Below are 27,181 nucleotides of genomic sequence, written 5' to 3' on the forward strand. Positions count from 1 at the left end.
CAATGTTTTTCACTGATTAGTTTCTATTCCATTTCTACTACATAAAATCATAGGATTTTTAGAGTTGGAAGGAATATAAAAGCCTTTAATGTAATTTCCTCATTCAGAAACAATTTCAGGAGAAATCACTGGTCTTGCTAGAGACCAATTTGGAATGAAAACCCTGGCTCTTGACACCTACTCCATTTCTCTTTTTGCTGAACTTTTCCACTCAGAAGCTAAGTTGAAAAATATATTGAGGGCTGAGACTTCTAGAAGGTTGAAGTGAGGAGCTCGGTAGACCTTCTCTCCAGCAAAACAACTTTACTGTTTGAAATTATTTGTTAAAAACAATAATTTAAAATCTCTATAGAAATTGCCCAAAGGGCATGTATCAATTAGAAAAACATGGATTCAAGAAACCTATTAAATATCAGTAAGAATAGCAAGATTCTGGCATTTGAAGAATTACCTGCATATCCTCTATCATGCCAGGTCTGTGTTACAGAAGCTTGACTTTGGGTACTCCATTTAGGCAGGTGTGGTGAAGATGTTGGGAGGAGGTAGGGCTCCTCCCCGAAGCTCCCACTCCAGGGCTGTGGTTTCACCCTGGCAGGGGTAGCTGCCTGCATTTCTTACCCCCCAACTCTGTGTTGCGGAAATTTATTCCACATAGGCACAGCCAAGAGGACTGGTGATACCTTCCACCACCCAGCCTCCATTCTTTGAGTGGAAGCACTATTCTGTGTGCAGGCTAATACTGAGGCCCTGATTTTTTCCACCCTAGCTTAGTCAAAGTTTGGATGTTTCACTGAAGGAGAGGAAAACTGAGAATACCAGGGACTGACACCATGCCCCAGTGCCCTCTCAGAGTGGTGTTTTCACTCTAGGCCCCTTGCCTCCCACCCCCCATCTTTGGTTCAGTGGTGCACAGGTTCTTTCTAAGTGGGAAGGTATGCAATGAGGACAAAGAATTCCACCACCCTTCCTGGGGGACTGACTTCATTTGAAACAGCATGGAGAACTCTGTCCCTAAGGACATTGTCAAAAACAATGGAGATCTTGGTGGAGAGCAATTAGGAGAAGCTGGTGCAAGCAAAGCAGCAGAGCAGCCCGAGTTTTAACAAACAGAAACCAAGAGGGAACCAAAAAGAGCCCTCCTGGGAGCACAGTCAACTCTGGGGATTGAAAAGACTGTGTGCATGTGCTGGGCTGCACCTACCTACTCAGGACAATTAGAGCAGAACGTGGGACAGACTTAAAAGCATTTCCCAGTACATGCAGACCCATCAACACAGAGCAAAAGCTTTGCTGGCACAAGGAACTTGACCAAACACTGAATAATAAATTGTTCTGATCTAGAGGTGACTATTAGGAACACAGGCTTAAAAATAAAATCACACTCCTTGGCAATCTGGAAGACTATGTATATGTCTAAAACTGTGCCCTCCCAGAGCAGAGAAGGAAACTCCCAATTACTAGTCCCTCGCTGAACGTGGGTCAAAAGAATACTCCCTGAAATAGCAGCCTCCAAGCACATACACATCCAATGGTAAAGGGTAAAAATCCCGCCAATAAGTGCATTATACCGACCCAGAGAGAACCCTTAGGTGGCTAGACTAAAAGATAGGTAACATCATGCTGCATGCTGCAGGGGAAATAACCAAGCAAATGCTGATTCCTTATAGGAGAAGGATCATTATCCAGAGTTGCTATAAGATACTATAATACAATGTCTGCTTTATAACAAAAGATTTTAAGAAATGCAAAGAAACAGGAAAGTATCATGCATACACAGGAAAAACAGGCAGTAAATAGTGCTTTAAGGGGCCTGGATGGTAACTATAGCATATAAAGATTTATCAATAAAGAAATAGAAATTACTTTAAAAGAACTGAATGGAAATTCTGAAGTTGAGAAGTACAGTAACTGAAATGAGAAATTTACTAGAGGAACTCAATAGTATATTTGAGCTGGCCAAAGAGTCCTCAAACTTGAATATAAATCAAGAGATTATGCAATCTGAAGAACAGAGACAAAAATGAAAAATGTCTTCAAGAGAAATGTAGGACACCATTGAAAATACCAACGTATTCAAACTGTAAGCAGAGGAGAGGAAAGGAGCAGGAAAAAATATTCAAAGAGATGAATGGAAACATCTAAATTTGATGAAAAATATAACACGTCAAAAAGGCTCAACAGACACCATTTAGGAAAAACACAGATGTTCAAAGCTAAAGATAAGGAGAAAATTGTAAAAGCAGTAAGAGATAGATAAAAGACTCCTCACATATAGGGAAACCCCAATATGATTAACAGGTGAGGTTTCTCATAAACAGTGAAAGCCAGAAGACAGGGATCGCATATTCAAATTGCCGAAATTTAAAAAACTATCAATCAAGGGATGCCTGGGTGGCTCAGTTGGTTAAGTGTCTACCTTTGGCTCAGGTCATGAACCCAGGGTGTTGGGATCAGGCCCCGCATCAGGCCCCCCTGCTTGTGCTTATGCTCACTCTCTGACAAATAAAAACCCTTAAAAATGTTTTTAAATAAAAAACTATCAATCAAGAATATTATATCCAAAACTATCATTCAAAAATGAAGGTGAAATAAAGATGTTATCATATAAGTAAAAAGAAAATGCATTGCTAGTAAATCTCTATTGCAAGAAGTACAAAGGAATTATTCAGGCAAAAAGCAGGTGACACCAGACAGTAATTCAAATACACACACACACACACACACACACACACACACCAGAGCACCAATAAAGTCACACGTAGATACTTAGTAAAAGACAGTATAATTGCGTGTTTCTTCTTTGTTTTAGGAGAATTTTTTTTCCACTGAAAAATAATGTTTATTGAGATCCCCACCAGTTGCACAATCTGCTCCTGACATTAAGCAGCAGCTTCTTGCAATTTGGTCTTTCATAAGTGGTCCCATGAATTCTTTCTTATCCTCCACAGTCTGGAATCAGTCATGGCCAAACTTGGAGGTGGTGTCAATGAACTTAAGGTCAATCTCCAGGGCCTGCCATTTGATCTGCACAAGCAACAACTTGTGGAGAGTAAGCACTTGCTTCTTGGTTATCAACACAGCCTTTATGCATGACAAAGTCATTGGTCACTTCATCATAGTGGACAAAGCTGACTCAGAGGGTTTATGCTCTTGTCAGATCATAATCAGTGGAAGCATTGTTCTTGATCAGTTTGCCATCTTTGATGAGGTAGCTCTGGCCAATCTTGTAGATCTTCTTGTTGATCTCAGTGCAGTGATGGTAGCCTTTCTGCCCAGCCCATGCCATGGAGAAGGCCACTTGGGCAGGATGCCATGCCCCAATACAGCCCACCTTGCACAGTCCCTGGTGGGTTTTGCAGGTTAGCTTCTTGGTGTGCCAGTGGCTGGTGACCTCTTTGTAACCTTTGCCCTTGGTGACACTAATGACATCTATCATCTCATCCTGCCCAAACACTTGGTTCACAAACACCTGCTGTTCCATGCTCTCGGAGGCCTAGTCCAGCTTCTCAGCCACTATGCCTCTATTCACCTGGATCTCCATAAGATGGGCTTTCTTCTGGCATAGAGGAAGCAGGGGCATCTAGGTGTGGGTGATGACGTGGATGATTTGGCCATACTTCATGCTGTTGAAGTCCTCTAGCTGCTGCTTGCCGTTGTTATCCTGCCACTTGCAGTATTTGATTGAAGGCCTTCTTAGACTTACCCCAGTTCTTATAGAAGTGCCTTTTGCACTTATATCATGGATGTGTTCAGCAAAGATGGTCTTTTTAAAATATTTTTTATTTGTCAGAGAGACAGAGCACAAGCACAGGGAGTGGCAGGCAGAGGGAGAAGCAGGCTCCCCGCTCAGCAAGTAGCCCGACACAGGACTCGATCCCAGGACTCTAGGATTATGACCTGAGCTGAAGGCAGACATTAAACCGACTGAGCCACCCAGGCGTCCCAAAGATGGTCTTAAAAGTACAGAGACCTTGAATGGTTTCTTCATAGCCCATGGTGCCCACCACCATGGATGGTGCCTCCACAATGGTTGCATCCTCCACAATTTCCTTCTTTTTCACTTTGGATCCTGGCCTGCTGACCTCTCACACAATGTGAGTCATGCCAGCCTTGTAGCCGAGGAAAGCTGTAAGGTGGATAGGCTTGGAAGAGTCATCCTTGGGGAAGCTTGTCACCTTCCATGGTGCCAGCTACTGCATTTCTGGGGCAAGAAGCCCAGGGACCCATACCTGGGAATAGAGAATTTCCTATGAGATATTCTGCCACAGAATGCTGCCAGTAGAGCAAGAAAATTTTAAAACTTCACTTAAGTTGACTTAGAAAACAACCACATGAAGCAATATGTATTCTTTTGTTGGGAGTGGATACAAAGCTGTCTTGGAGTAATGAAAGTAATTCTTGGAAATGAAGCTAGGTGATAGCCAGAACCCACAGAATGAATGAAGAGAGCCAGAAATGGTATATACAATGATTAATATAACAAAATCTATGAATATACACCTGCCCTTCTCTTAGATGTTTGGAAAGATATAAGATCATATAAACTAATAGTTTTAACTATGTATTGTTGAGTTTGATACACATATAAATGTAACATATAGATATAATACATACAACAATAATATAAAAAGGTGGTGTGGAAAGGAGCTATATAGAAGTAAAGGTTATATACTTCACCGGAACTAATCAGTGGAAATATGAAGTAAATTCTGAGAAGTTAGGATGTATATTTTAATCCCTAGAACAACCACTAAGAAAGTAACTGTAAGAAATATACTGAAAATATTAAAGGGATCAAAATGTTACACTAGAACATATCCACTTAATACAAGAAGGCAATAAAGTAGGAATAGAAAAAAAAAAGACATGAGGCATATAGAAGAACTTTACATCAAGAACCAGGGATGTATTGTATGGTGACTAACATAATATAATAAAAAATATTAAAAAAAAGAAAAAAAATTAAAGTGAAAGATGTAGCAATAGAGATTGTAAGATTGAATTTAAAAATCAAAAGCCAAATTGATCCAACAGGTATCCTGTCTATAGGAGAAGCACTTCATATTCAAAGATACAAATAGGTTGAAAATAAAGGATGGGAAGGGTGCCTGGGTGGCTCAGTCAGTGTCTAACTCTTGGTTTTGGCTCAGGTCATGATCTCATGGGTTGTGAGATTGAGCACCATATCTGGCTCCGTGTTCAGCAGGGAGTCTGCTTAAAGATTCTCCCCCTCTTCCCCTCCCCCCACTCTCTCTCTCAAATAAATAAATCTTTTTTTAAAAGGATGGGAAATATATATATTCTGCAAGAATTAACCATAGAAGTGTTGAAGCGCCTAAACTAATATCAGAAAAAATAAACTTTAAAACCAATAAATGCTACTAGAGATAAAAAGGTATATTTCATAATGAGTAGAAATTCAATCTCTCAGGAAGATATGACAATTTAAAACATATGCACCTAAGAACCTATCAAAATGCATGAAACAAAAACTGACAGAACTGAAGGGAGAAATAGACAATTCAACAATAATTTCAAGGCCTCTTTCAATAATGGATAGAACAACTAGGCAAAAGATCAAGGAAATAGAAGACTTAAACAGAATACACTTTCTGCCTAAGTGCACATGGAACATTCTTCAGGATAGACCAAATGCTAGGCCAAAAAACAAGTGTCAATAAATTTTTAAAAGATTCAAATCATACAAAACATGTTCTCTGGCCACAGTAAAAAAAATATTAGAAATCAGTAATAGAGGAGGAAAACATGGAGACTTTGGAAGGAAATTAACTCACTTTAAATATGGGTCAAAGAAGAAATCACAAGGGGAAACTAGAAAATATTTGGAGACGAATGAAAATGGAAAAACAGAAATGTATGGAATGCAGCTAACAGTGTCATTCAAGGGAATTTTATAGCTATAAATCCCTATATTTCAAGAGAAGGAATATCTCAAATCAGTAACATAAACTTCTGCCTTAGGAAACTAGAAAAAGAAGAGCAAAGTGAACCAAAAGCTAGCAGAAAGAAAATTTGGAGCGTAAAGCAGTGAAATAGAGAATACAAAATCAGTAGAAAAAATTAACAAAGCCACAAGTTGATTCTTTGGAAAGATTAACAAAATTAAATTTTTAAACTAGACTGACCAGTAACAAAATAGTGAAGACTCAAATAAGTGAAAAAAAAAAAAAGGAATGAAAGACATCGCTGCCAATTTTACAGGTTAAAAAAAAAACTGCAAAAGACTCTGAAGAGGGAGGGGAGGTAAGATGGTGGAAGAGTAGGGCACCTCGTTTCAATTGGTCCCTTGAATTTAGCTACATAACTATCAAATCATTCTGATCACCCATGAATTCAACCCAAGATGTAAGAAAAAAATACCTGGAACACTACAAGTAGAAAAGCGACCACTTTTTGCAAGGTAGGATGTGCAGAGAAGTGATTCTGAGGGGATATATCAAAAGATAAATGGTGGAGGGAGGAGCAGGTACACCATGATCAGAACTGCTCTCCATGCCAGGGCCCTACAAAGTGTAGAAGTGCAGGACCCTTCTCCTTCCCCTGGGAGGATATGTGTGGGTACACACCACAGGAGTCTTCAGACTTTGGCACACACAAAAGTGAAGACCATTTATTCCTAAGGGTTTACTGAAGAGGGGACTGTGATCTTTCCACTCTGGGCCTGGAGATTAGGCATGGCCATTTTCATTTTGATCCTCTAAAGAGGTGTGGAAAGCCTTCAGGGAACAGAAGCCACACAGAGCAACTAAAAACAGATTACATTGAGCCCAGACCCCTGACAAGGGGCAGTACAACTCTGCCCAAGCAAAGACACCTGAGAAGCACGGCAGCAGACCCCTCCCCCAGAAGACCACCTGGAAGAACAGGTGAACAGCAAGTTTACGGACCACACAGGACTGTAAAACTCCAGTGCTAGGGGAAAATAATATATAAAATTCAAAGTTTTTTTTTTCTCTCATGATTCCTTTATCCTTCAGTTTAAAAATTTCCACTTCTTTTCTTTCCCCCTTTCAACTAGGTTCTTGTTTTATCAACTCTTTGTTTTTAAGTCTTTTTTAACTTTCAGTTTTTACATTCACATTTTATAAATATATTCTTCACTTTTGGCTTCCTTTCATATATCTATATATCTATATATCTATATCTATATATCTATATATATAGATATATAGATATATATATATATATATAAAACCTGCTTTCTTTACAATTTTGGGATTTAGTGTCTTCTAACACACAGACCAAAATACAATCAGGACCAAGTGGACCACCCTGTTTTGTCCACCCTGTAAGATTATATTCTCTCCCACCACCTTTCTTTACTTTTTTCTTTTTCTTCTCTTTTCTTTTTTTTCTTTTCTTTTCTTTTCTTTTCTTTTCTTTTCTTTTCTTTCTTTTCTTTTCTTTTCTTTTCTGGTTTATGACCTCTTTGGATATTTCACTTGGGTTGTGGTTGATATTTTTGATAGTGCTCACTTGTTCATCCATTCTTTTCTGGACAAAATTACTAGAAGGAGGAATTCACAACAAAAAAAAGAACCAGAGGTAATACTCCACCACAGATCTAATCAATATGCATATAAGTAAAATGTCAGAACTGGAATTCAGGATAAAAATTATAAAGTTACTAGCTGGACTTGAAAAAAGCATAAAAAACACTAGAGAACCTCTTAGTGCAGAAATGAGATCTAATCAGGCCAAAATTAAAAATGCTCTGAGATGCAGTCTAAATTGGATACTGTAACAGCTAGGGTAAATGAGGCAGAAGAGAGAGGGACAGAAGACAAGTTGAAGGAAAGTAAGGAAGCCGAGGAAAAGAGAGAAAAACTAGTGGACCACAAGGGGAGACTTCAAGAAATCAGTGTTGCTTCATTCCCCCTTCTGAGAGACTATGGACTCTGAGAAACAAACTGAGGGTTTCAGAGGGGAGGGGGGTGGGGGAATGGGACAGGCTGGTGATGGGTAGTAAGGAGGGCACGTATTGCATGGTGCACTGGGTGTTATACGCAACTAATGAATCATGGAACTTTACATCAAAAACCAGGGATGTACTATATGGTGACTAACATAATAAAAAAATATTATTATAAAAAAAAGAAATCAGGGATGCCATAAAATGAAACACTATCAGAATTATTGGGATGCCCAAAGTAGAAGAAAGAGAGGGTCAGAAGGTATATTTGAGCAAATCATAGCTGAGAACTGCCTGAAACTGGAGAAGGAAACAGGCATTCATATCCAAGAGACAGAGAGGAGCCCTCCCAAAATTAATAAAAAATAGATCAACACCCAAACATATAATAGTGAAGCTTGCAAATTTCAGAGATAAAGAGAAAATCCTGAAAGCAGCTCAAGACAAGAGGTTCCTAACCTACAGGGATAGGAATATTAGACTGGCATCAGACCTATCCACAGAAACCTGGCAGGCCAGAAGAGGCTGGCATAATATATTCAGGGTACTAAATGAGAAAAACATGCAGCTAAGAATACTTTATCCAGCAAAGCTGTCATTCAGAATGGAAGGAGAGATAAAGAGCTTCCAGGACAGACAGAAACTGAAAGAATATGTGATCATGAAGCCAGCCCTGCAAGAAATATTAAAGGGGATCCTATAAGTGAAGAGAGAGCCCAAGGGTAACATAAACCAGAAAGAAACAGAGACAATCTATAGGAACAGGGACTTTACAGGTAATATAATGACACTAAATTCATATCTTCGATAGTTACTCTGAATGTAAATGGGCTACGTGCTCCAATAAAAAGATACAGAATATCAGATTCAATAAAAAAAGCAAGACCCATCCATATGCTTTGTGCAAGAGATTCATTTTGAACCTAAAGACACCTCCAGACTGAAAGTGAGGGGGTGGAGAATCATTTATCATGCTAATGGACTTCAAAAGAAAGCTGGGGTAGCAATCCTCATATCAGACAAATTAGATTTTAAACCAAAAACTGTCATAAGAGATGAAGAGGGACACTATATCATACTTAAAGTGTCTACCCAACAAGAAGATCTAACAATTATAAATATTTATGCTCCTAATTTGGGAGCAGCCAATTATAACAACCAATTAATAACCATATTACAGAAACACATTTATAAAATACAGTAATAGTAGGGGACATCAACACCCCCACATACAGCAATGGACAGATCATCTAAGCAGATCAACAAGGAAGCAAGAGCTTTGAATGACACACTGGACCAGTCAGACTTCACAGACATATACAGAACATTCTATCCTAAAGCAACAAAGTACACATTCTTCTTGAGTGCACATGGACTTTCTCCAGAATCGATCACATACTGGGTCACAAATCAGGTCTCAACCAATACCAAAAGATTGGGATTATTCCCTGCATATTTTCATACCACAATGCTTTGAAACTTGAACTCAATCACAACTGGAAATTTGGAAGGAACTCAAACAATTGGAGATTAAAGAACATCCTACTAAAGAATGAATGAGTCAAGCAGGAAATTCAAGAAGAATATAAAAACTTCATGGAAACTAAAATGAAAATGTTCAAAACCTTTGGGATAGAGCAAAGGTGGTCCTAAGAGGGAAGTACATTGCAATACAAGCTTCTCAAAAAATTAGAAAAAATTCAAATACACAAGCTAACCTTACACCTAAAGAGCTGGAGAAAGGACAGCAAGTAAAGTCTAAACCAAGCAGGAGAAGAGAAATAATAAAGATTAGAGCAGAAATCAATGAAATAGAAATGAGAATAGTAGAATAGATCAATGAAACTAGAAGCTGGTTCTTTGAAAGAATAAGATTGATAAACATCTAGCCAGACTTATCAAAAAGAAAAGAGAAAGAATCCAAATTAATAAAATCATGAATGAGAGGGGAGAGATCACAACCAACACCAAGGAAATACAATTTTAAGAACAGATCATAAGCAACTAAATGCCAACAAATAGTAATCTGGAAGAAATGGATACATTTCTGGAAACTTATAAACTACCACAACTGAAACAGGAAGAAATAGAAAAATCTGAACAGACTCATAACCAGCAAGGAAATTGAAGTAGTAGTCAAACATCTCCCAAAAACAAGAGTCCAAGGCTGGATGGCTTCCCAGGGGAATTCTACCAAACATTTAAAGAAGAAATAATCCCTATTCTACTGAAGCTATTTAAAAAAAAAATAGAAATGGAAGGAAAACTTCCAAACTCATTCTATGAGACTAGCATTACCCTAATCCCCAAACCAGACAAAGACCTCATCAAAAAAGAGAATGACATACCAATATCCCTGACGAACATAGATGCCAAAATTCCCACCAAGATACTAGCCAATAGGATCTGACAGTACATTAAAAGGACTATTCACCACGACCAAGTGGGATTTATTGTTGGGCTGCAAAGATGGTTCAACATTCGAAAATTACTAAATGTGATACAGTACATTAATAAAAGAAAAAACAAGAACCATATGATCCTCTCAATGGATGCAGAAAAAAGCATTTGACAAAATACAGCATTCTTTCTTGATTAAAACTCTCTACACTGTAGAGATACAGGGAACATACCTCAATATCATAAAAGCCATCTACAAAAAGCCCACAGTGAATATGATTCTCAATGGGGAAAAACTGAGAGCTTTCCCCCTAAGGTCAATAACACGACAGTGATGCCCACTCTCACCATTGTTGTTCAACATATTACTAGAAGTCCTAGCCTCAGCAATCAGACAATGAAAAGAAATAAAAGGCATTCAAATTGGTAAAGAAGAGGTCAAACTCTCACTCTTTGCAGATGACATGATATGTGGAAAACCCAAAAGACTCCACCCCAAATTTGCTAGAACTGATACAGCAATTCAGCATCGTGGCAGGATACAAAATCAATACACAGAAATCAGTTGCATTTCTATACACTAACAATAAGGCAGAAGAAAGAGAAATTAAGGAATCCATCCCATTTACAATTGCACCCAAAACCATAAGATACCTAGGAATAAACCTAACCAAAGATGCAAAGGATCTGTACTCTGAAAAGTATAGAACACTTACAAATGAAATTGAGTAAGACACAAAGGACTGGAAAGGCATTCCATGCTCATGGATTGGAGGAATAAAAATAAATATTGTGAAAATCTCTATGCTACAGGTGCAATCTACACATTCAATGCGATCTCTATCAAAATATCATTGACATTTTGCACAGAGCTGGAACAAATAATCCTAAAATTCGTATGGAACCAGAAAAGACCCCGAATAGCCGGATTAAGATTGAAAAAGAAAACCAAAGCTGGTGGCATCACAATGCCAGTATTCAAGGTATATTACAAAGCTGTAATCATCAAGACATTTTGGTATGGGCATAATAGCAGACACATAGATCAATGGAACAGGATAGAGAACCCAGAAATGGACCCTTAACTCTACGGGCAACTGATCTTCAACAAAACAGGAAAGAAAATCCAACAGAAAAAGTCTCTTCAATAAATGGTGCTGGAAAATTTGGGCAGCCACATACAGAAGAATGAAACTGGACCATTCTCTTACACCATACACAAAGATAAACTCAAAATGAATGGAAGACCTCAGTGTGAGACAGCACTCCATCAAAATCCTTGAGAACACAGGCAGCCCCTCTCTGACCTTGGCCGCAGCAACTTCTTGCTAGACATCTTTCCAAAGACAAGGGAAACAAAAGGAAAAGTGAACTACTGGGACTTCAAGATAAAAAGTTTCTGCACAGCAGAGGAAACAGTCTACAAAAGTAAAATGCAACCTACGGAACAGGAGAAGATAGCTGCAAATGACATAACAGGTAAAGGGCTAGTATCCAAGATCTATAAAGAACTTCTCAAACTCAACACCCATCAGAAAGGATGAATGCCTGTCATTTGCATCAACACATATGGAACTGGAGGGTATTATGCTAAGTGAAATAAGTCAAACAGAGAAAGACAATCATCATATGGTTTCACTCGTATATGGAACCTAAGGAATAGCATGGAGGACTACAGGGGAAGGTCAGGAAAACGGAATGGGTAGAAATCAGAGAGGGGGACAAACCATATGAATTTCATGACTCCAGGAAAAGTGGCTGAGGGTTTCAGAAGGGAGGGGGTGGGGGATGGGATAACTTGGTGATGGGTATGAAGGAGATTGTGTGTTGTTGTGATGTGCACTGGGTGTTATTCACAAGTAATGAATCATTGAACATTACATGAAAAACTAATGATGTACTATATGTTGGTTAATGGAACATAACAGTATAAATAAATAATAAAAATAATTTTTTTTAAAAGTGAAAAGAGCTTTAGAATGGGAGAAAATATTTTTCAATAATATATAGAAACTGTATCCAGAATATATAAATACAATTACAACTCAATAACAAAAAAACTAATAACCCATTTAAAAATGGGCAGAAGATCTGAATGGAAATTTTCCAGAGAAGACATACAAATATCCAATAAGCACATGAAACATTGCTCAACATTATTTGCCATTAGGGAAGTGCAAATCAAAACCACAGGGAGATACCACTTCACACTCACTGGAGGGGTATAATAAATAAGACAAAATGAGTTTGCTGGCAAGGATGTGGAGAAATTTGAACCTTCCTACATTGCTGGTAAGAATGTAAAATGGTGCAGCTATTTTGGAAAACAGTCTGATAGTTCCTCAAATACCACTCCTAGATATTAACATCATTCATAACAACCCAAATATGTAAGCAATCTAAATGCCCACCAACTGATGAATGGATAAATAAAATATTTTATATCCATATCATGGAATATTACATGGCAATAAAAATGAAGTACTGATCCATGTTACATATGGATCCCATATATTGTATGCTTCCACTCTAGAACATGCAAATCTATAGAGACAGAAGGTAGATTAATGGTGCCTAGGGATAGGACTGTGTTGTGGAGGAATGGGAAGTGACTGCTAATGCGTACATGGTTAAGTATATTGACTACATCCTGTGTTGTCATGTGGCTCACGACACAAGATGTCTTTTGTACATATGCTGTGTTAACCTTAAAAAGTAAAACTGCCCATTATTCTATCAGCAAAAGATGGGTTTATTCAGGAATAGCAGAGAATTCAAATCTAGGGAAAGCAAGATATAACAAAACCTTAGGCAAGTCCACCGAACAAAGGAGAGGAATGCTCTTTTACAGAGGAAAATGAGAAGTTGGGAAGACTGTTTATAAATAAAAAGTTTATTGGAGTAAACTGGGAATTCTAAGTATAGTTGCTGAGATGATGCTGGGCTAGGAGGATGCCTTCCTTCTTCATTCCGGGGTACTAAAGTAGTGTCCATGGGGCAAGGTCTCTTCCAAAGTCTCTTCCGCTTGGGTCTGCAATTGACTATGAGTGGTAGAGTGTGATAGCTCCCCCTGCTGAACCTCCCAACTCTATTTCCTTTTATTAATTTTCACCTTTCCCCCTTTTGATCAAGATCTTTCTTTGAAAGCATCACTGATCAATAGTCAGGTTCTTTATATTTAGTGGTTTTTTTCCCACAGTGCCAGGAAGAGCCTTTTATGTCTGTCATGTCTTAAATCGGAGGGAAAGTGCACGGTATTTGGAAACCACTTAAAACCACGTTTGAGTAACAAGGAAGATTAGGAGGAAGAAAATCTCAGGGACTTCCCACCTAAAGTCTACGTCTTCTCAAGGTCGTAAGTGTGGGAGATCATTTTTTTTTTCAAATATCACTTTATAGCTTTCAACCTTCCTGGTTTTTTTTATTGTTATGTTAGTCACCATACAGTACATCATTAGTGTTTGATGTACTGTTTCCTGATTCATTATTTGCATATAACACCCAGTGTTTATTACAATACATGCCCTCCTTAATACCAGGCTAACCTGTCCCCCCACTCTCCTCCCCTCTGAAACCCTCAGATTGGTTCCTGGAGTCCATAGGTTCATCTCCCCCTCTGATTTCCCCCCCTTTCAGTTTTCCCTTCCTTCCCCTAATGTCCTCCGTGCTATTCCTCATGTTCCACATATGAGTGAAACTATATAATTGTCTTTCTCCACTTGACTTATTTCACTTAGCATAAAGTGTGGGAGATCATTTTGATGCACTAACCCATCATCACTTTACTGGGTACATCTTTTCTATAAAAAATGTTAAATAGTCAACAAAATACAAAACTTAATCATACAAAACGTAAGTAACATAACAATTCCAAGTTATATATGATGGTACTAAACCAAGACTCTAGGTCTGAAAGTAGCCAATTGAAATATTGATTGGCACTTATTACAACTTAGGGAAGAAAGTTTCTCCCTATAAATGCGAACCTGTAGTCGTGTATGCCTCTTAGAAGTTTCTGCTTAAAGCAACAATGAAAGCAAAATGGTGAATACTGCAGGAGCACACTGAAAGAATTAACTGAGTGCATTTGGGAAGATACAGTACAGGTATATACATGAAGCAATAGCTGATGACCTTTTTGTAAAACAGCAAAACTTCAAAAAAATTTAAAACAGTATTTATATCTTAAAAGATAAAAATATTTAGAACCATATGTGTTATTGATAGTACAGTCTGTAAGGCTGTAAATTCAGAGACCGTGAATTTGGGTAAGAATCCAAAGTTAGTCAACAGTTTAGATGAAAGAAAGACTTTTGTGAACGCTGAACCTTCCAACCTTTCAGAAAAGACAAGTGAAAAATCAATCTGTCACAGGACCATGATGAGGCTGTTTCCAAAAGGCCGTAATCATAGGAAAAGTTTCCCCCTTTTGTAAGAGTTTGGGAAATGCATTCAAGAGCATTTTCTTTCCACAAAAGAGCTAGAAGATGTGACCATGAGAAAAATGTATACAAGCCTAGTCCAGATAGCTTGGGAAAGCTGTCTCATCAGATGTCATCTGCCTCAATTCCAGGAAGTTTTTACTTTCAGTTCATTACATAGTGTGCAGGTTCAGTCAGGGTTTGGTGCTTTTTTTTTTTTTTTAGATGTGTCACATAAATCCAAGAGGCCTTTCCAGTGAGGTTGGAAGGAGTCTTTTTTTTTTTTAAGATTTTATTTATTTGACAGAGAGCCAGCAAGAGAGGGAACACAAGCAGGGGGAGTGGGAGAGGAAGAAGCAGGCTCCCAGCGGAGGAGCCTGATGTAGGGCTCGATCCCAGAATGCTGGGACCACGCCCTGAGCCAAAGGCAGATGCTTAATGACCGAGCCACCCAGACGCCCCTGGAAGGAGTCTTTATGGAGGTGTCTTTTCCAACAGACAAAATCTCCGGGTTGCAAGGTGTGATGCTTAAAGTCATCATCTCCTGGGGTGCAAAAGATTGCTCTACCAAAGCATGGTTATTTTTAATAGAAACAATTAAGTCTTTACAGTATTGAAGTATATCTCCTTATTTCAAATGTGGGTCAGAGGAGGCAGGGGCCAAATGCAGTGGACATCCTTTGACTATCTTAAAGGATTTGTGAGTTTATGAGTTCCCAAGGGGGTGGATCTGAGATTTAGAAGGACCAACAACCATGCTTTAGGCCAAAGAGTTTGGAGAGTCTCTAAAAATTTTGTCAATTAAGTCTTACTGGTGCCATTAATGAGTGTGACTAACTCTGAGGATTGAGGATGGTATGCACAATGAAAGTGTTGTAATGCTGGCAAAACAACACAGATTTGTCGAAGCACCTGACCAGTAAATTATGTTCCCCAATCACTATAGAGTTCAAGAAGGGTTCCATAGGTAGGGATAATCTTTTCTAACAGAAGAGGCATTGGCCCATCTACAAGAGAAAGCTTAGGTCCAATGAGAAAACATACAAACCATGACTAAAACATATGTACATCCATGATATGGAGAAGCTGTGTGAAATCCATTTGTACAAACAGGTTTCCCTGGATTGCAGTTTGAACAGGCGGGACAGGCAAAGTAGACACCTCTTGCAGCCTTATTAACTTTTGCCCACCAATATTGCTATCATTTTGTCAGTAGATCAATGGTTAATGCATATACAGCTGTAAATAGTGGGACTTTTAGAATGTCTGGTAGGCTGGATTGTTATTTGGTCCAAACCAGAGTTCTCTTTTTATTGAGCCAACAATTATTAGATATCCATTTTTTCCCTTTTTGGGGCCAATTCTTGGGTATCTCTTTTCAGTTTTTCTAAAACTTATAATTTGGGAGAATATCCCCTTGGAAAATGACAGGGGTTTGGCTATTGGTATCCTTGAAAGCAACATTTTTTGTTGGAAATCACTGAGGTGGATTAGTTTGGCCTCCAGGATGTGTAGTCTGGAATGCCCAGGAACGTTAATAGCCAGAGCAGCTGACAAGAGTATGACATCGAATAAATGTTTGGATATAGGAACCATTTCTAATATTGTTCCCATTGAAGGTAAGGGCATCTGATTGTTTCCATAATATTTTAAAATCACGAGCTCCCCCAAAGGCACACCAACTATTGGTATAAATGTTTGTAGTTTTGCCTTTGGCTAAACTACAAGAAGCCTGAGTAAGGGTATATAATTCAGTCTGTTGAACTGCAGTAGTCAAACTGTGAAGGTGCCAACCTAATCTCTTCAAAAGGAGTTATAATAGCACACCCAATACAATATTTACCATTTTTGTTCTTTAAATAACAACTATCAGTAAACCATGAAAAATCTGCATTGGTTAGAGGAGTTATTTCTAAATTGCCATAGGGAGTCAAAAGTTAACCTGTCAATATTAAGTAGTCCTTGTTTTGAGATCTGATGCCTTCAGTATCTAACCTGAGACTAGTAAACTGCAATTGTTCTCTGGAGGCTTTATGTCCTTTAAGGCCAAAAGTTAAACAGGTGAATGCTATCTTCCTGTGAAGAGGATTGAGAAGGGGGAGCAGAGAAGCAAATTATTTGTATATTGTAGCAAAGTAAAGCCTATATAAAATTTTATTATCATTTAAATCAGTTTGTAAGGTTTGTTAAAAGTAAGACAGACTCTCTGTGAAACCCTGGAGCATTACTGCCCAAGTGAAAACAAAAAGATATCAGCTACCCTTAAATCAACTGAAATACTAAAAATGCACTGCATAAGTTGATTACAGTGAAAAATTTTCTTTTAGTGGTAATATATATCAGTATTGTAAGGGGGTTAGGAACAATGGGGTACCAAAGGATAACAATGTTATTTATTATTCAGAGCTGCTAGACAAACCTCCATCCTCAGCCTTGGGTTTTCTCACAGGTAAAACAGGTGTTACAGGGACTAATGCAGACCCTGGGACTTAAAATCTAGCATGGGCTTGATGCCCTGAAGGTCTTCTTTATTTATAAACACTGATTAATTCTGGAGAGAAATTTTGAGTGACTTATTTGAATCTTGGAGGTACACTATCAATTCTGCCAATATCAGAAGGATATTGAGGATTTTGCCCATTAAGAGGATGGTAGCTGATATAACAGGTATAAATGATCAGTGTCCCCAGATTCAGCTATAGTGCCATCAGAGACAGAGGACAGAAAAGATGGTGAAGAGTCATTTATTTCCCCTGGTTGGCTATTTTGGTTACTACTGTCGAATAATAGAATTGTTTCCCCCTTTTGGGAAAAATTCTGGCATGATAATTTTCTATGCAATCTTGGCCCAATAAATGCATAGGGGTGAAGTAACTAAGAAGAAAAAGGGTGAATATCCCTCAAAGGGCCTAGGCAGAAGGGAATAGGTTAAGAGACAGGAATCTGTTAAGGTTTATTGGATACCACCACTATTTGAACTGTTTTAGTACTCTACAGCAGGGACCGCTTTATAGCAGTGGGGTTAAGCACTAAGAGTGTAGCTCCAGTGTCGATAAGGACAAAGAGAGAGGTTCATTTCCAATCTGGAGAGTGGTTTTTCTGAGCCATTTAAAAAGGAAGATTGGGAAGAACACCTGTAGTTCTTCAGAGCCCCATCATTGTAAATTAGGAAGACATTGGCAAGGTTGGTTAAAGGGTTCAAGGTGCCTGGAGCACTTAAATTTGTAACAATCTTTTATTTTTTTTAAATGCCCTTGTTCTTCCCAATAATACCATAAATTAGAAGGCTTTTGGTTTTGTTTAGGGGCCTTTGTTTGCTGAAGTTAAAAATTGAGAACTTTGATGGTCTTTCTTTTAGGTGGCTCATCTAGGATGTAAATGAGCAGGCCCTTTTAACCAAAAGAGAATAATCCTGATTCAGCCCATTAATAAACATAGAGTTAAATGCTACCCAGGTGGTTTTAACATCTAAAGGAAGACCAGAATTTTCTTTAAAAGTCGATTTGGATTTGACTGTAATAGTAATGAACAGGTTCATGAGACTTTTGTGTGCAAGTCTGAATTTTGTTCCAATCAGCAGTCTTCGAAAAAGCTACTATAATTGCTCTGTGGAGATTTCCAGTGAGTGATCTAGCATCTTGCCAAAAGTTAGGGCTTTGTTTCTCTAAATCCCTTTCAGGACGTTCCCTTCTGGCTAGTTTCATCCAATGTTTGGGCTGATCCTCACAACAAACATGGGGACTAATTGGTATAAATCTGAGAAACCAGGTTCATAAGCTGAAATAGCTACCCTAAAATTTTTAGCAAACCTATGGGGGCCCTCAGTCACTGTAAGAAACTCTAACTATGGTACAATTCACCCTTATTCCAGGGAACATAAGAAAATTGATATTTATTTCAATCCTCAGAAGATCTAATTTAAAAGGCAGATTTCAGTAGGTTCAGGAGAGGAATGGGAGAGGAATGGGGAAAGATTCAGAAGACAAGGAAAGTTTGGCAGAGAGAATATAGGAAATGGTGCCAGAGGCAGGGCCCTAGCACAACGTGGCTACCACATGACTACAGACAAAGAAGACTGGGGAGGAAAAAAAGGAGGCCTCACAAGTCATTTTGACTTCTTTCATTCGTTTTCTTCAGTTAATTTAGAAACAGTATTTTTTTATTTTTTGAAGATTTTATTTATTTATTTATTTATTTATTTATTTATTTATTTATTTGAGAGAGAGAGCACGCACACAAGCAGGGAGAGGGGCAGAGAGAGAGGGAGGAGCAGACTCCTTGCTGAGCAGGGAGCCCAATGCAGAGGTTGATCCCAGGACCCTGGGATCATGACCTGAGCTGAAGGCAGATACTTAACCAACTAAGGCACCCAGGCACCTTAGAAATGGTATTTTGCAGAAGAAATTTAGAATCCTGAAACATGTGGAAACCTCAAGGTACCATTTAAAATCAACATCCCGGTCTCCCCCCCCCTCCTCTTTTCTCTTGAGAAGCCATGGTTTTCTAATTTGATTTTGAGTGGAACAAGTTTGGTGAGATTGGAAAGTTTTCCATAATGGCAATTGAATTTCAAAATTGCTTTTGGTTAAAAGACTCCATGAAAAATAATGCTAGAACTGATTCGTGAATTCAGTAAAGTTGCAAGATACAAAATCAAAGTACAGAGATCTGTTTCATTTCTATACCCTATTAATTAAGTAGCAGACAGAGAAATCAAGGAATCAGTCCCCTTCATAATTGCACCAAAAACCATAAGATACCTAGGATTAAACCTAACCAAAGAGATGAAAGACCTGTATTCTGAAAACTATAAAACACTGATGAAAGAAATTGAAGATGACACAAAGAAATGGAAAGACATTCCCTACTCATGGACTGGAAGACCAAATATTGTTAAAATGTCTATACTATCCAAAGCAATCTCTATCAAAATACTGATAGGGGAAAAAATACCAATAGGGACACCTGAGTGGCTCAGTCAGTTAAGCGTCTGCCTTCAGCTCAGGTCATGATCCCAGGGTCCTGGAATCGAGCCTCACATCGGGCTCCTTGCTCATCAGGGAGTCTATTACTTCCTCTCCCCTGCCCCTCTCCCTACTCATGCTCTCTCTCTCTCCTATCTCTCTCTCTCTCTCAAATAAATAAATAAATAAATAAATAAATAAATAAATAAATAAATCTTTACAAAAATACCAACAGCGTTTTTCACAGAGCAAGAACAAACAATCCTAAAATTTGTATGGAACCACAAAAGACCCTGAATAGCCAAAGCAACCTTGAAAAGAAAAGCAAAGCTGGAAAAATCACAATTCCAGATTTCAACTTATATTACAAAGCTGTAGTGATCAAACCGGTATGATGCTGGCACAAAAATAGACACATGGATCAGTGAAACAGAATAGAGAACCCAGAAATGGACCCAGAACTATATGGTCAACTAATCTCTGACAAAGCAGGAGAGAATATCCAATGGAAAAAAGTCTCCCCAACAAATTGTGTTGGGAGAAACTGAACAGCCACATGCAGATGAATGAAACTAGACCACTTACTTAATCAAACACAAAAATAAATTCAAACTGGATGAAAGACCTACATGTGAGACAGGAAACCATCAAAATCCTGGAGGAGAACACAGGCAGTAACCTCTTTGACATTGGTCATACCAACTTCTTGCTAGTATGTCTCCTGAGGCAAGGGAAACAAAAACAAAAAACTGTTGGGACTTTATCAAAATAAAAAGCTTCATCACAGGGAAGGAAACAGTTAATAAAACTAAAAGGCAACCTATGGAATGGGAGAAGATAGCTGCAAATGACATATCTGATTAAGGGTTCATATCCAAAATATATAAAGAGCTTATCAAACTCAACACTCAAAAAACATAATGTAGTTAGAAAATGGGCAGAATACATGAACAGACATTTTTCCAAAAAAGACATCCCAATGGCCAACAGACACATGAAAAGATGCTCAACATCACTTATCATCAGGGATAAACTACAAATCAAAACTACAATGAAGCTTCTGGTTCCAAGATGGCGGAGGAGCAGGAGACCTAAAGTTCGTCTGGTCCCAGGAATTCAGCTAGAGAGCTACCAAACCATTCTGAATACCTATGAACACAACTGGAGAATGAAGAAAAGAGTAGCAGAAACTCTATGAACAGAAAAGCGAACACTTTCTGCAAGGAGGAGAAAAGATGGCGGAAGAGTAGGGGACCACTTCTTCAGCTGGTCCCCTGAGTCGAGCAGGATATCTACCAGACCATCCTAAACACCCACGGAATCAGCCTGAGACACAGGAAGATACATCTGGATCTCAACAAACGAACATCTCCAGCGCTGAGTATTGAGGTATGAAGTGGGGAGCTGTGAATCCACACATAGATATCGGAAGATAAACAGAAGGGGGAGGGAACCGATGCACTTGAGTGCTGGGAAGCAGTAGCCACTTGCACTGGGGAGCAGGCCGGACTGGCAGACCGGCACCCATGAGAGAGCAGACTGAGACCCTGAGCCTGGGAACGCGCGTGTGACCAGACTGAAAACCGGTGCTCTGGAGCGCACGTGAACCTCACTGAAACAGGGAGCTCGGGAGCGCTTGCAGGAACCGGGGGCGGCTGGCGGTGTTAGAAGCACAAAGGACAGAAACTTGCTGGCCCTGGAAGTGAGGGCTGGGAGAGTGGCTGTGGGACATACAACCCAGGACCCTGCAGGGTTTTTAGCAGCACCGACAGAAACAGAGTTAAAGTGGCCAAGAGAGCTCAGTGGAGAGTGAACTGTGATCTCTCATTTCTGAGACAGAGGTTAGGATACGGCCACTGCTGCTCTGACTCTCCAAAGAGGCACAGAAAACCACCAGGGAAAGCTGCCAGAGAACAAAAGCCCAGAATTCCAGCACACATTGTGCCCATCCCCATCCCCCCTTGCAGGGGACAGGGTGACTCTACCCAAACAGGGTTGCTTGAGTATCAGTGTGGCAGGCCCCTCCCCCAGAAGGCAGGCTGAAAAATCCAGAAGGCCACATCCCTAAGGTCCCTATAAAATAAGTGCACACTGCCAGGGTTATGCTCAATAATTGGGGCTCTGGGCATCCCCACAACCTCTCCTCATCAGAAAGACAAGGAAGAGAAATCCCCCCCAGCAAAAAAAAGATAATGAGTCGGTGGTCTCTGCCACAGAACTGATGGATATGGATATAACCAAATTGTCAGAAATGGAGTTCAGAGTAACAATGGTCAAGAGGATGTGTAGGATTGAAAAAAAAATTAACGAAAATATTAACGAGAATATAGAATCTCTAAGGGCGGAAATGAGAGCAAATCTGGCAGAAATGTAAAATGCTATGAATCAAATGCAGTCTAAACTAGACGCTCTGATGGCCAGGGTAAATGAGGCAGAAGAACAAATTAGTGAATTGGAGGATGGGGTGGTAGAAGAGAAAGCTAAAACAGAAACGTGGCTCAAAAAAATCCAATCTCAAGAATGTAGATTATGGGAGATTACTGACTCAATGAAAAGTTCCAATGTCAGAATCATTGGCATCCCTGAGGGGGTGGAGAAAGAGAGAGGTCTAGAAGAGATATTTGAACAAATTGTAGCTGAGAACTTCCCTAATCTGGCAAAGAAAACAAGCATCCGTGTCCAAGAGGCAGAGAGGACCCCTCCCAAGGTCAGTGAGAACAGACCTACACCACGTCGTGTCATAGTGCATTCGCAAATATTAGATCCAACAATACAGTATTGAAAGCAGCCAGGGGGAAGAAAATCCTTACGTACAGAGGGAAAAATATCAGAATAACGTCAGACCTGTCTACACAGACTTGGCAGGCTAGGAAGGGTTGGCAGGGTATTTTCAAAGCTCTATCTGAGAAGAACATGCAGCCCAGGATCCTTTATCCAGCAAGGCTGTCATTCAGAATTGATGGAGAGATAATGAACTTCCAGGATCGGCAGAAACTAACCACCAAAACCAGCTGTACATGAGATATTAAGAGGGGTTCTATAAAAGTAAAAAAGCCCCACGAGTGATACAGAACAGAAATTTACAATCTATAGAAACATAGACTTCACAGGCAACACAACATCATTAAAATCATATCTCTCAATAATCACTGTCAATGTGAATGACCTAAATGCCCCCATAAAATACCACAGGTTTGCAGATTGGATCAAAAGACATGACCCATCGATTTGCTGTCTACAAGAGACTCATTTTGAACTTAAAGATACATCCAGACTGAAAGTGAAGGGATGGAAAACCATTTTTCATGCCAATGGACCTCAACAGAAAGCTGGGGTAGCAATTCTCATATCACACAGATTAGATTTTAAACTAAAGCCTGTAGTTAGAGATACAGAAGGACCCTATATTATTCTTAAAGGGTGTATCCAGGAAGTGGATATGACAATTATAAATATCTATGCCCCCAACAGGGGAGCAGCTGGATACACAAGCCAACTCTTAACCAGAATAAAGAGACATATAGACAATAATACGTTAATAGTAGGGGAACTCAACACTCCACTCTCAGCAATAGACAGATCACCTAAGCAGAAAATCAACAAAGAAACAAGAGCTTTGAATGACATACTGGACCGGATGGACCTCATAGATATATATAGAACACTACACCCCAGAACAAGAATACTCGTTCTTTTCGAATGCACATGGAACTTTCTCCAGAATAGACCATATACTGGGTCACAAAACAGGTCTCAACCGACATCAAAAGACTGAGATTATTCCCTGAATATTCTCAGACCACAATGCTTTGACATTGGAACTCAATCACAAGGAAAAATTTGGAAGAAACTCAAACACTTGGAAACTAAGAACCATCCTGCTCAAGAATGAGTGGGTAAACCAGGAAATAAAAATCAGTTTAAACAATTTATGGAGACCAATGAAAATGAAAACACAATGGTCCAAAACCTATGGGACACTGCAAAGGCGGTCCTAAGGGGAAAATACATAGCCATTCAAGCCTCACTCAAAAGAATAGAAAAATCTAAAATGCAGTTTTTATATTCTCACCTCAAGAAGCTGGAGCTGGAACAGAAGAACATGCCTAACCCATGCACAAGAAGGCAGTTGATCAAGATTAGAGCAGAGATCAATGAATTAGAAACCAGAAACACAGTAGAGCAGATCAAGAGAACTAGGAGCTGGTTCTTTGAAAGAATAAATAAGATCGATAAGCTGCTGGCCAGATTTATTCAAAAGAATAGAGAAAGGACCCAAATTAATAAAATTAGGAATGAAAGGGGAGAGGTCACAACCAACACCAATGAAATAGGATGGATCATTAGAAACTTTCATCAACAGCTTTATGCCAATAAATTAAATAACCTGGAAGAAATGGATGCCTTCCTGGAAACCTATAAACTACCAAGACTGAAACAGGAAGAAATTGATTTAAACAGGCAGATTAATTATGAAGAGATTGAAGCAGTGATCACAAACCTCCCCAAAAACAAGAGTCCAGGGCCTGACGGATTCCCCAGGGAACTCTACCAAACCTTCAAAGAAGAAATAATACCTATTCTCCTGAAGCTGTTTCAAAAAATAGAAACAGAAGGAAAACTAACAAACTCATTCTATGAGGCCAGTATTACCTTGATCCTCAAGGCAGGCAAAGACCCTATCAAAAAGGAGAATTACAGACTGGTTTCCCTGATAAATATGGACGCCAAAATTCTGAACAAGATCCTAGCTAATAGGATCCAACAGTACATTAAAAGGATTATCCATCAAGACCAAGTGGGATTCATCCCTGGGATGCAAGGGTGGTTCAACATTCGCAAATCCATCAGTGTGATAGATCATATGAACAAGAAAGAGTCAAGAACCGTATGAACCTCTCAATTGATGCAGAAAAAGCATTTGACAAAATACAGCATCCTTTCTTGATTAAAACCCTTCAGAGTGTACGGATAGAGGGTACATTCCTCAATTTCATAAAAACCACCAAGAAAAGCCTACAGGAAATATCATTCTCAATGGGGAAAAGCTGGAAGCCTTTCCCATAAGATCAGGAACACGACAAGGATGCCCACTCTCGCCATTATTATTCAGCAAAGTACTAGAAGTCCTTGCAACAGCAATCAGACGACAAAAAGGAATAAAAGGTATCCAAATTGGCAAAGAAGAAGTCAAACTGTCTCTCTTCGCAGATGACATGATACTCTGTATGGAAAACTCAAAAGACTCCACCCCAAGCTACTAGAACTTATAGAGCAATTCAGTAATGTGGTGGGATACAAAATCAATGCTCAGAAATCAGTTGCATTTCTGTACATGAACAATGAGACTGAAGAAAGAGAAATTAGGGAATCCATTCCATTTACAATAGCACCAAAAATCATACGATATCTCAGAATTAACTTAACCAGAGACTTAAAGGATCTATATTCTAGAAACTACAGATCACTCTTGAAAGACATTGAAGAAGACACAAAAAGAATCCAGATAGTGAATAAAATACAAAATAAAACAATTGGGATAGGCTGGTGATGGGTATTAAGGAGAGTACATATTGCATGGAGTGCTGGTGTTATATGCAAATAATAAATCATGGAACATTGCATCAAAAACTGAGGATCTACTCTATGGTGGCTAATATAGCAAAATAAAAGTTAAGAAAAAAACTACAATGAGATATCACTGCACGCCTGGCAGAATGGCTAAAATTAACAGCACATGAAACAACAGGTGTTGGTGAGGATGTGATGAATAGGTAGCCCTCTTGGAGGGGAATGCAAACTGGTGCAGCCACTCCGGAAAACAGTATGGTGATTCCTCAAAAAATTAAAAATAGAACTACCCCCTGATCCAGTAATTGCACTAGTAGATACTTACCAAAGGAACACAAAAATACTAATTCAAAGGAATACATTCACCCCAATGTTTGTAGCTGCATTATCTACAATAGCCAAATTATGCTAAGAGCCTCAATGCCCATCGAGTGATGAATAAATAAAGAAGCTGTGGTGTATATGTGCAATGGAATATTACTCAACCACAAAAAATGAAATCTTGCCATTTGCTAGGACATGAGTAGAGCTAGAGAGTATTAAGCTAAGTGAAGTAAGTCAGTCAGAGAAAGCAAATAACCATATTATTTCACTCACATGTGGAATTTAAGAAACAAAACAAGCAATGGGAAAACAGAGAGAGGCAAACCAGGAAACAGACTCTTAACAAGAGGGAACAAACTGATGGTTACAAGAAGAAGGTGGGTGGGGGATGGGTTAAATAGGTGACGGGAATTAGGGAGTACACTTGTGAGGAGTACCAGGTGTGGTATATAAGTGTTTAATGCTAAATTGTACACCTATAACTAATATTACATTGTATGTTAACTGAAATTTAAATAAAAACTTAAAAGAGTAAAAAAAAAAGAAAGAAAAAAAAGAAATTACTTTTGACGAAGTTGGCCCACATAATTATAAATGTGCATGCCAAGGGACCATAGATTTTAACCATAAAACTGGCCGGAGTCTCAGAAAGGGGAGGTGGACTGATGGCTGGGATTTTAGAGGTTTTCCAGGAACTGCCTGGTTCCAGAAGGACTCAGACCAAAGACCAACTCAGTTCCAGTAGGAATAGTCCAGTCCCAGGTAGGACCCAACTAAAGGCTAGTACAGTTTCAACAGGCACAGTACTAACCAGAACAGTCCAGTCGTAAGAAGGAGTCAGACCAAAAGCCTACACATTTCCAAATGACACAGTTCCAAAAAGAACAGTCTGGTTCCTAAAAGGAGTTAGACCAAAGGCTAGCACAGTTCCTTCAGGAATATTCTGATTCTGAAAAGGAGTGAGACTGAAAGCCAAGGAGTATACTTACAGATAAAAACAAAAAACAAGGCCTTAAGTCAGATCCCAAATAAAGCCTGGAGAGCTCAGACACAAGGCATAGTGCTTTAAATCCAGGAGAAAACTTACCCTCAAACATCAGAGTCCTCAAGAAAACAGCACAATCAGCTCTGGGTACCAGCATCTGTTTGTTCACCAACCTTGGAGTCATTGGAAGTTTTCTTTGGGCCCCTATGAGGGCTACCAAGTAATGTTAACATTAAAAAATAAAACGGCCTATTATTATCAGCAAAAGATGGGTTTATTCAGGAATAGCAGATAATTCCAATCTAGGACAAGCAAACTATGACAAAACCATAGGCAAGTCTACCCAACGAAGGAGAGAAGTGCTCTTTCGTAGAGGAAATTGGGAAGTTTAGAAGGCCGTTGTAGACAAAAAGTTTATTGGAGTAAATTGGGAGTTCTAAGTATAGTGGCTTTTCATAGACTGAGCTGTGACTGTCTCTTATTGGCTGTGCTGTTGCTGAGGGAGGAGGAAGCTTTCCTTCCTCTTGCTGGTGTAGTAAAGTAGTATCTACCTGCAAGGTCAGTCTTTTCCTGTTGGTCTGCA

The 27,181-nt window shown here is 39.1% G+C and overlaps 1 protein-coding gene and 1 pseudogene across 3 annotated transcripts in view; one reads left to right on the forward strand and one right to left on the reverse strand.

Moving 5' to 3' along the window:
• Positions 1-27,181, forward strand: part of ABCB7 (ATP binding cassette subfamily B member 7) — a 311,206-nt gene that overhangs the window by 226,812 nt on the left and 57,213 nt on the right. The window lies entirely within an intron of this gene.
• On the reverse strand, positions 1,802-26,782 carry LOC123796205 (large ribosomal subunit protein uL3-like; annotated as a pseudogene).

Source organism: Ursus americanus, chromosome X (assembly GCF_024610735.1).
Source record: "Ursus americanus isolate L20-20 chromosome X, mUrsAme1.1.p, whole genome shotgun sequence".
NCBI lineage: Eukaryota > Metazoa > Chordata > Mammalia > Carnivora > Ursidae > Ursus > Ursus americanus.